The 9,661-nt window shown below is 40.3% G+C and overlaps 1 protein-coding gene across 1 annotated transcript in view; it reads left to right on the top strand.

Annotated features, from left to right (window-relative positions):
- MYOM1 (myomesin 1) overlaps positions 1-9,661 on the top strand; it is a 152,822-nt gene that overhangs the window by 570 nt on the left and 142,591 nt on the right. The window contains exons 2-5 of the mRNA XM_080820935.1: positions 2,212-2,312; positions 8,164-8,401; positions 8,880-8,986; positions 9,295-9,387. The gene's annotated coding sequence lies outside the window, so the exon portion shown is untranslated. The remainder of the gene's footprint in view (positions 1-2,211; positions 2,313-8,163; positions 8,402-8,879; positions 8,987-9,294; positions 9,388-9,661) is intronic.

Below are 9,661 nucleotides of genomic sequence, written 5' to 3'. Positions count from 1 at the left end.
GTAAGCTTTTCTTTCCCCCTTTCCTGTTGGCAAATGGGTGAGCCTGTCCTGTAGGTCGGCCTCCCGGCACATTCCAGAGCACGGCCAGGGGCGGGGCCCGTTAGCCCAAGTCCTTTTAGGGACATCGCAGAGAGGGCTGCACGGCCCACGTGACCCGCCCCCGCGCGGCGCCGGAGCGCCAGGCCCGGGCCGCGGGCGGGTCGTGCGCCTGCGCGTGGACTCGCTCTCGGTCTGTGTCTCGGCCTGTGAGGCTTTCGGGTGGGAGGTTTAATCTCTGCCTACTGTGCTGTCTTTTGAAGAGTCCCACCCCTCCCACACTGGAGCAAACCTTCGGAAGTCCCCAGGGCCCTCAGCCAAGCGGTCACTATCTTTTTTTGGCCCAGACGGATTTCATGAGGTCACGAATGATGAAGAATTCCTCCCTCTTCAAAAACGTTGGCTGGTATTTTCCCCACCAGAGCCCCGGTTAACAAGGAAAGACTGGATCTGACTAGGAAGGAAGACCGGTGACCGGCAAGAGCTAACTGAATCTTGCCCCTACTTCTCACTGTGATGCAGACTTGTGGCTTGGTGAAAATAGGAGTAAAAAGTCGGGCCTTTTTCTTTCCCAGCTCTCCTTTCCTTGGACAGCTTCTAACAATGCCTCTTAAAGGAAAGCCCTCCCCAGTTCTGTCCTTTTCCGTCCAAGTCTGGTGAGGAAGACTGGTGCTGGTCACCTCAGCTCTTCTGAGCTCAACTATGACAGGAGTGAATTGGAACCGGTAACGCTGAGATCATCTCAGCACTACTAAGTTTCAGTGCCTAGTTTGGCTCATGTGGTGAGAACAGTTCAGACTTGCGGTGGCCTATGGCCCTTGCCTCTCACTTGAATCACCCTGCTGAAAGGGAAGGTAAAAGCTGCTGAAAAATATATTCTAAATATTAATTAACTGTAGGTTCGAGGACCCCAGGAACATTTTATTATTAACCAATGGCATATTCCAAAGTTAACATTGAGGTAAAATCACTGAAAAATAAATGCCGTAATTCTATAGTGTGAGTGACACAAAGATGATTAGTTTCCTGCAGTGCCTTGATAATAAGAATAACTTGGGGTGCTGGTTAAAAATACAAAATTCCGGTGCCTTATCTCCAACCTAATGATTCAGAATCTTCTAGAGCAAGTCCTGTGAAGCCATCTATTTAACTGGGGTCCTAAGTTAATCTTACTGTGTGGGGACGCAGAACTAGATAGCTTAGGGCCTAAGACTTACACAGTGACAGGGCCAACTCCAGATGGCTTGGTGGTAGGGAGCTGCAGTTTCGTTTTGGAGTTTGACTTGGGCAGCAGTGTGAGCACCCTGCAGTGTACTCACACCTCCACAGAGTGGTGGCCTGCCACCCCTGAGAGTAGGAGCCTTCCAAGTGCTGTTCTTTTCTTTAATCCACAATGAAATGGGTAGTTTAGTGTTCTAAACTCACAAAAGTAGCAGCGTTCTTTGCTTCTATACTGTCAGATATGCTTGGCTTGTCTTCTTTCTTCCCACTCAATCAGTCAACAGGTATTACACAGCAACTGCATTTCCTAGCAGTGTGGTGGGTATTGTGGTTTATGCTATTTGAACTAGGGCATAGTTGCTACCTCTGGGATGGAGGGAGAGGGAGCAGAAAGGGTTGCAAATGCACAGAGAGTATCAGGGAACAGTTGTAAAACAGATCATTGCAGCGCAATTAAGTCAGGCCTTTAGAAGGAACACAGAGAAGGAAATAAACCTGTCTGGGGATTTGTGGAAGGTGGCCCCTAAAGGACTATTAAACAGCTGATTCTAAAAGTCAGTGGGGAAGGGCACCTGGCTGGCTCAGTCTCCAGAGCATGTGACTCTTGATCTGGGGTTAAGAGTTCCAGCCCCATGTTGAGCATAGAGCTTACTTAAAAAAAAAAAAGAAAAAAGAAAAAAAAAAAAAAGAAAGAAAAGAATTAAAAATAAAAAGTAAAAGTTAAAAAAAAAATCAGTGGGAAAGGAAAGGAGAGATTCCAAGCAAATGGAGGCGCATGCTTGATTGTCTGAAGGTGATCAGTAGAACTGGCTGATTGAAGATGAACAGGAATTGCGTGGTCAGTGTTCATTCATTCATTTATTCATTCTATAAGTAACTCTGGGTATATAAAGGTTAACAAGCCAGTGTGGAAAATAAAAATCTTAATAAAATGTTTTTCAAATTTCCATCTAGTGTACTGATACCTAGTTTTAATGATTGGACCTACTGCCAAAGACCTATGACTCCATGATGTCTCTGTTCTTCTGAACCACACAGAAGACCTTTGCCCTCAGGTAACAATCTCCTTTTTACCTTATAACTAGAAGTTTAGAGACTTGGGTTCTTCATATCTTTCCTTTAGCCTACTGGGTAACGCTGAGGGCGGGTCCCTCAGCTGCTCTGAGCCCCAATTTTCTGATTTGTAAAATGGGAATAACATCTGTCCTGCCAGTTTTATAGAGTTTTCTGATTAAATGAGATAGTTTAGTGAGAAGTCTTAAGTACAAAACAGTGGCTTTCAAACTTTTGATTGAAACTCAGTGTAGGAAATTTATATCACTGGCACCTGGGTGGCTCAGTTGATTAAGTGTCTCTGTTTGGTTCAGGTCATGATCTCAGGGTCCTGAGATTGAGCCCTGCATGGGGTTCCCTGCTTAGTGGGAAGCCTGCTTCTCCCTTTCCCTCTGCCACTCCCCCTGCTTGTGCTCTCTCTCTCTCAAATAAATAAATAAAATCTTTAAAAAAAAAGAGAGAGAGAGATTTATATCACTAAGCAATATTTGAGTACCTATGATGTTTTCTATTCTGTGTCAATTTTATGTCATTTAACTTTTAAAAATGCTCCTTAAGACCCACTACATGTGAGTTTATGATCCACTAATGCAGAGGTTCTCAACCAGGGGTAACTTTTTTCCCTAAGGGAATATTTGGCAATGTCTGGAGACATTTTTGATTTTCACAGCCAGGGAGCTGCTACTGGCATCTTGTGCAGAGAGGCCAAGAATACTGCTAAACATTCCACAACATACAGGATAGCCCCCTACAGCAGAATATTATTTGGCCCAGAATGTCAGTAGTGCTGAGGTTGAGAAAACCTTGCATTAATGTTTCAGGAACTCAGAGTATATAGTATTTGATTCTTGTGGGGTACTATAATTCTTAAAAGGACACTATTGCTCTTGCCTCGAGGTGAAGCTTTTTTGTGAGACCAGATAAATCCAAAGGGAGAAAGAAAAGGTGTTCACATGAGTACATAACTATTATGTGTTAGGTATTCTACCAAAGCATTTTTATCATTTAGTTCTTAAAACAACCCTGTGCGGTAGGTATTATTACCTCCATTTCACAGATTAGAAAACTAAGCTCAAATACTTTAATGATTTGCCAGTGTTACCCAAAGGATAAAAAGAGAACCAGGATTATAACTCTAGTCTCTGTGCTTGTTGGGGGATAGGACAGAAGGGAGGACTGGGGCCAGAATTTCTTATTTGTGCATTCCTATCTTCTAGGATAGTGCCTAATTATCCATGAATGCCAGTAAATATTTGATAACTGGTTATTTGTTCAAATGCATATAACTGGTAAATGACCTAACCCAGAGCCCACATTTTATTTTACGATTCTGTGCTCTCTTTGGTTCAAGAAGGGAAACTCCTTACCCAAACAACAGGAAGTATGGCTGAATTAACCTTTAGCATTTACTGCCGAAGTTGGTAATTTCCTAGTGCTCACTTAAATCTTTATCTCATGTAAAAAATTTTTGAATGGTGAGAGACAGGGCTTACATTCTGATTTTGCCTACATAAATGGAATTCTAATCCTTTCTACACAAACTAGGATGTAACAAATTAGCATTAATCCAGGAAAACAGTAGGAGGAGCTCCTTTCTTTTAAATGAAGTTAAGACCTTTAATCTTTATGGAAATTAGTTTTAAAGCTCCAAAACTACAAATAAGTGTATTAAAAAGGTATAGAAAGTTCTACATAAAGAATTCCTTTAAAAATTAATTACAGGGGCACCTGGGTGGCTCAGTGGGCTAAGCAACTGCCTTCAGCTCGGGTCATGATCCTAGGGTCCTGGGATCGAGCCCCGCATCGGGCTCCCTGCTTGGTGGGAAGCCTGCTTCTCCCTCTCCCTCTGCTGCTCCCCCTGTTTGTGCTCTCTCTCAACCAAAAAATAAAATCTTTAAAAAATAAAAATAAAAATAAAATAAAATAAAATAAAAATTAATTACAATTATTTTAAAATTCAGGAATGGTATACAAGATAAATGAAATAGTGTGGAATTGAATTAAGAATATTTGGGGGGTGGGGTGCCTGTATGGCTCAGTTGGCTAAGCTACTGACTCTTGGTTTAGGCTCAGGTCATGATCTCAGGGTCTAGGGATTGAGCCCCAAGATCATTGTGCTCTGAGATCAGCAGGGAGCCTGCTTGAGAATTCTCTCTACCTATCTCCCTTTGTTCCTCCCCCTGCTTGCATGCGCTCTCTTTCTCTCTCTCTCTCTCTCTCTCTCGAATAAATAAATAAATCTTTAAAAAAAAATATTTGGGAAAAGTTATTATTTTCATACTAATAAATTTGGAAAAGAGATAAATCCTTAGAAAAATTAAAATGCTAAGGATGATTCAAGAAAAGAGAATATGAATAAACCAAACCAAGAGAAGAAATAAGATTTATCTAGAAAATAATTTACCTGCCCCTGATAATTAAAGAAATACTTCTCTAGTGATTAAAAGACAAATACAAGATCACAAACTGTTTTGAAATATATAGCCCAATGATACTAATAATAATTTGTTAATGAATGAATATAGTAACCAACTTACATTTGCTGAGTTAATCTTGTGAAGCAGATTTTTAATTAAATACTCCCAAATAAAACCAATACTTAAAGCAAAAATTATGGCTTAGGCTTACTTCAGTCAATTCTTTAGTTTTCTCATCTGAAAAAGGGTATAATGATAGCATCTACTTTCATCATCCATTGTGGGCATTAGGTGAAACAAGCTGAGTGGTCACAGTTTGAGTAATGACCGAATACCTCAAGTGGGCCCTTGATGTTACCTTGATGCTCCTGCTCTCTTAGATGTCAGTTTTATAATTTTTGTCTCCTAGTACCTCCAGTACCTTTTCTCCCATCCTTGCTCTCCGTTGAGGACCTTATTTCTAAGTCATTGAGAAAAAACAGACACTTCCATAAGCTGTCACCACTGCATCTACCTACTGACCAGCATCTGTCCCCATATGTTGTCTTCTCCCTTTTCTTCTGTTAAATAGGGGAAGTACCCTCCTTGCTCCTAGGAAAACCAGTTCTTCCATTTGCTAACTCCTGTTACTCCAGTGATTCTACCTTCTCCTGCTTCACCAAGTTTTCTCTCTTTCTCTCTTTTGGATTATTCCCATCAATAGGTATGCAATAATATATCCAATATGTAGCAGACAAAAACATGGTTCCCCAAAGGTGTCCATGTCCTAATCCCCAGAACCTGTGAATATGTTAGGTTACATGGCAAAGGGGAATTAAGGTTGCAGATGAAATTAAAGTTACTAATGAGCTGACCTTAAAATAGGAAGATGTCAATGTGAATGACATCATAGCTGGAAAAGCAAGAAAGCAGATTCTCCCCTAGAGCCTTTAGAAGGGAACATAGTCTTGCTGACACCTTCATTTTAGCCCAGTGAGATCCAAGATGCAATTTTAATGATAGAAGTATAAGGTAACTAAATTATATTGTCTTAAACCACTAGATTTGTGGTAATTTGTTACAGTAGCAATAGAAAATTAATATATTACAAACAAAAACAATAACAACAGAAAACCCTCTTCCTGGTGTACTTTCCTTCTCCAGCTATTGTCCTATTTTTTTGTTGGCCTTTTTAAAACTCCTTAAAAGAGTCACCTAGCTCCAACTCTCTCTTAAGCCCTCTTTAATAAGACTTTTTTTCCCAAGCACTTCACTGACCATGTGATTATCAAGGTCACCAAATGACCTTGTCATCCATGTCATCATGGCCAATTCTCAGTTTTCAAACAGATTTGGCAAGGTGATCACTCCCTCACCTTTGAAACACTTTTCCTCTTCCTTCTAGGATGCCTCACTCTCCTGGTTTTCCTGGTTCCTCACGGCACATTCCTTATGGCTACTCTTCAGTTTCCTTTGCCAGTTCCTCCTAATTTCCCCAATTCCTCAGAGTAGTTCAAGATTCAGTGTTTGCCTCTTTTTTCTGTCAATACTCCTTCCCTAACTGATCTCATCCATTTTCATGGCTTAAAATACTACTGAGATACTGATTAATCTCAAGTATGAATCTTGGCCAAGACCTCTCTCTGCTCTGGATTCTAGATTTATGATATAGTCACTTGATATCTCCACAAGGAGGTTTACTAGGCATCTAAAACTTCAGACTCCCAAATTGATCTTCTAACCTTACCTGTAAAACCTGCTCTTCCTGACATTTTCTCCATCTAGGTTAATGGCAATTTCATCCTTTAAGTTGCTCAGGCCAAAAATATTTTACTCATCTTTGCCACCTCTTTTTCTTTCCTGACTCTCATCCAGTCTTTTAATCAAACCATCTCCAGGGTCTAGAACAGCAGTTAGCCAAACCTATTGGTTAAGTCCTTCAAAACATGTCAATCTATGCCCCACCACCCCTACAGCTACTATCCTAGTATAGGTATCAGGCCTGGATTTTAGGACCAGTAGCCTTCTAACTGGTCTCCTTACTTCCATGTCCCCCTATATTCTAGTATCCACAGCCATAGACTCATCCTTCTAAAATAGAGATTAGATCATATCATTGTTCTGCTCAACACCGTCCAGTGGTGTCTCAATTCAGTGAAAGCCAAATGCCTATAAGTCCCCAAAACATCAGTCTGGGTGAACTTTCACTAATTGCTCAGCCATATTGATCAGGCTATTTCTTGAAGGAGGTATTTTTCCTCTTCAACATCTTTGTTTGCTGTTCCTTTTGATTTCAGTAATCTTTCTTCTAATGTTTTCATTGCTTTCTCCCTTAGCTCTCTTGAGTCTTCACTTATCACCATCTTAGTAATGCCTTCTCTGGTCATTTAAGATTTCATCATTCTTTTTCCACCTACAGCCTTCTCTTCTCTTGCTTTACTTTACTTTTACCACTGCATTTATTATCTCTGACATAAAACATACTTTTTTTTTGTTTACTGCTTATTTTTCATACTAAATTCTATGAAGACAAAATTTAGGGGATTGTTTTGTTTACTGAAGTATTCCAAAGCCCAGGACAGTAAGTAGCACATTACAGGCACTCTCTAAGTAAAAATACATATTGAGGGGTGCTTGAGTGGCTCAGATGGTTAAGCATCTGCCTTTGGCTCAGGTCATGATCTCCAGGTCCTGGGATCCAGCCCCATGTCAGGCTCCCAGCTCAGCGAGGAGTCTGCTTCTCACTCCCCCTCTGCCTCTCCCCCTGCTTGTGCTCTCTCTGTCTCTCTCTGTGTCTCTCTCAAATGAATAAATAAAAAAAATCTTAAAAAACCCCACAAAACCATTAAAAAATACATATTGAATGAATGAAGAACTGGAAGGTAGAATGTGAAGGGAAAATGGCAAAAATATGAGGCCTAAGAGGTAAGCAGAGACCATGTCCTGAATAACCTCTAAGCCATGTTTCTGAAGGTTAGTGGGATACCACTAATCTGTCTTACTTATGGGATTAATATAATTAGATTTGTATTTTTTTTAAATCGCTCTGATAATAGCATAGAGGATTGTTAATAGAAGGTAGGCCTCAGAGAAGAAGGAATCAGGATTTCTGACAGATGGTAATGCCAGTCACTGAGATAAGGAACATGGGGAAGAAATAACTTGGAAGGTGTTATGGTGATGTTAGGAAATGACCATTATAGTTTTGGACATTTTGAGGTAGTGGGTTAGAAGATGGTACTGAGGCTTTCACCAAAATGTAACACAAAGAGACAAAAAAGTAAAAATATAAAAGAGCTGTCAAAAGTTATGGAGGATGTATTGAGATAGTCTGTTGTATATTTAATAGGAAATCCAGAGCAAGATAAAAATGATGGAAAATGATCTTAAAAGAGATAATGATTGAGAGCTTTCCAGAATTGGAAGAGAGTCAAAAATCTTTATAATCTTTATTCAGGTTGAAAGCGCACTCCACATACGAATGGAAAAAATAGATCTGTACCAAGTCATGTCCCAGTGAAACTTCAGAACATCAAGAGTAAAAAGAGAACAGTACAAACCTGAAGACAGAGAAGAGACTGCCTGCAACAGAAACAACAGTTAGTCGAGCAGCATACTTCGATCCACCTGCTCCTCACACCATGTATGTGTGGAATCCGTGCACAGAACACTGACAGCTCTCTCCAAAGAATTCGGTATGCTGGTCTCTCTAGAATCTTTCAGGTCTAGAGATTGGTCTCCTCATCTCTTCTAATTCCTGAGGCGGAACATCATCTAAGGGGTCGCAAAATCGATTTCATAATTGTGTAGCATGTCCTGAATAGATATTCTGACAACTAATGTTTGCAGCCTTTGGGACATCTTCCAAAATTCTGGGATGACAGGAACTTCATATTTAACATCCTATTACACTGAAAAACATTAAATCACTTTGGATTGTTCTCTGCTTTTTCATGTGTGTTTGCTTGCTTTCCAACTAGCTTGAAAAACATACCCTCTGTTAGTTTCACACTTTGTAAGTAGAAGTTTTTCAATGTATACTTTTCACAATAATAATCAATTAATGGATTATTTATTGGGTACTTCCGATAAGTCAGGCACTTGAATTATCTTCTTAACATTACCTTTCAGTCGTTGCCCTGCAAGATGATGACTGTCACCTCTGTTTTGCAGATGAGGAACTTGAAGCTTAGAGAGATTAGTAACCTGCCCAAGGGGAAGAGAAGAAGCAGAAATCTAATGTGTGTCCTGAGCTTTCAGCCTCTATGCTATATTGATTGGTAAAACATGCTAATTATTGATAAAAATGGGGGTGCCTAGGTGGCTCAGTCAGTTGAGCGGCTGCCTTCAGCTTGGGTCATGATCTGTGTGTCCTGGGATCCAGCCCTGCATTGGGCTTCCTGCTCGGCGGAGAGCCTGCTTCTTCCTCTCCCTCTGCCTGCCACTCTGCCTACTTGTGCTCACTCTCTCTCTCTCTGTCAAATAAATAAATAAATAAAATTTTAAAAAATTTTAAAAATGATCAAATTAATAATTTGGAGTGAGGATATTTGCCTGAAATGTTGACTTATTTTTTTGTTTTTCCCAGGAGAAGAAACTGTGGTCTCTTGTACACTTTCCAGCAAGAGTTAATTCCACTGAAATCAGTGCCTTGGGGCAGTATCTGTTTTGCCAGCCACCTGTAAGTATATTACAACTTTTGATTCTGAGTTCTTCTTTCTCCTGGAGAAAGAAGTTTCTGTTTTGTATAGATTGTCAACATTTAACACTGAGTACCTCCTTTTGCATCATCCTGTGGAGTGCTGATTCCATAAGGCATTAGCTCACTGGTCTGGCAGCACTACCCAATAATCCCTGAAAGACCAAAAAACCCGAAGTTAAATTTGAAGGGGCTTCCAAGATAATTACTTGCTTCAGGAAGATGAAAGAGCAATGATATGAAGGTACATATATTT

Source organism: Martes martes (assembly GCF_963455335.1).
Source record: "Martes martes genome assembly, chromosome: 13".
NCBI lineage: Eukaryota > Metazoa > Chordata > Mammalia > Carnivora > Mustelidae > Martes > Martes martes.
Note: the sequence above shows the minus strand (reverse complement) of the source record. Positions and strands in the feature narration are given on the sequence as shown.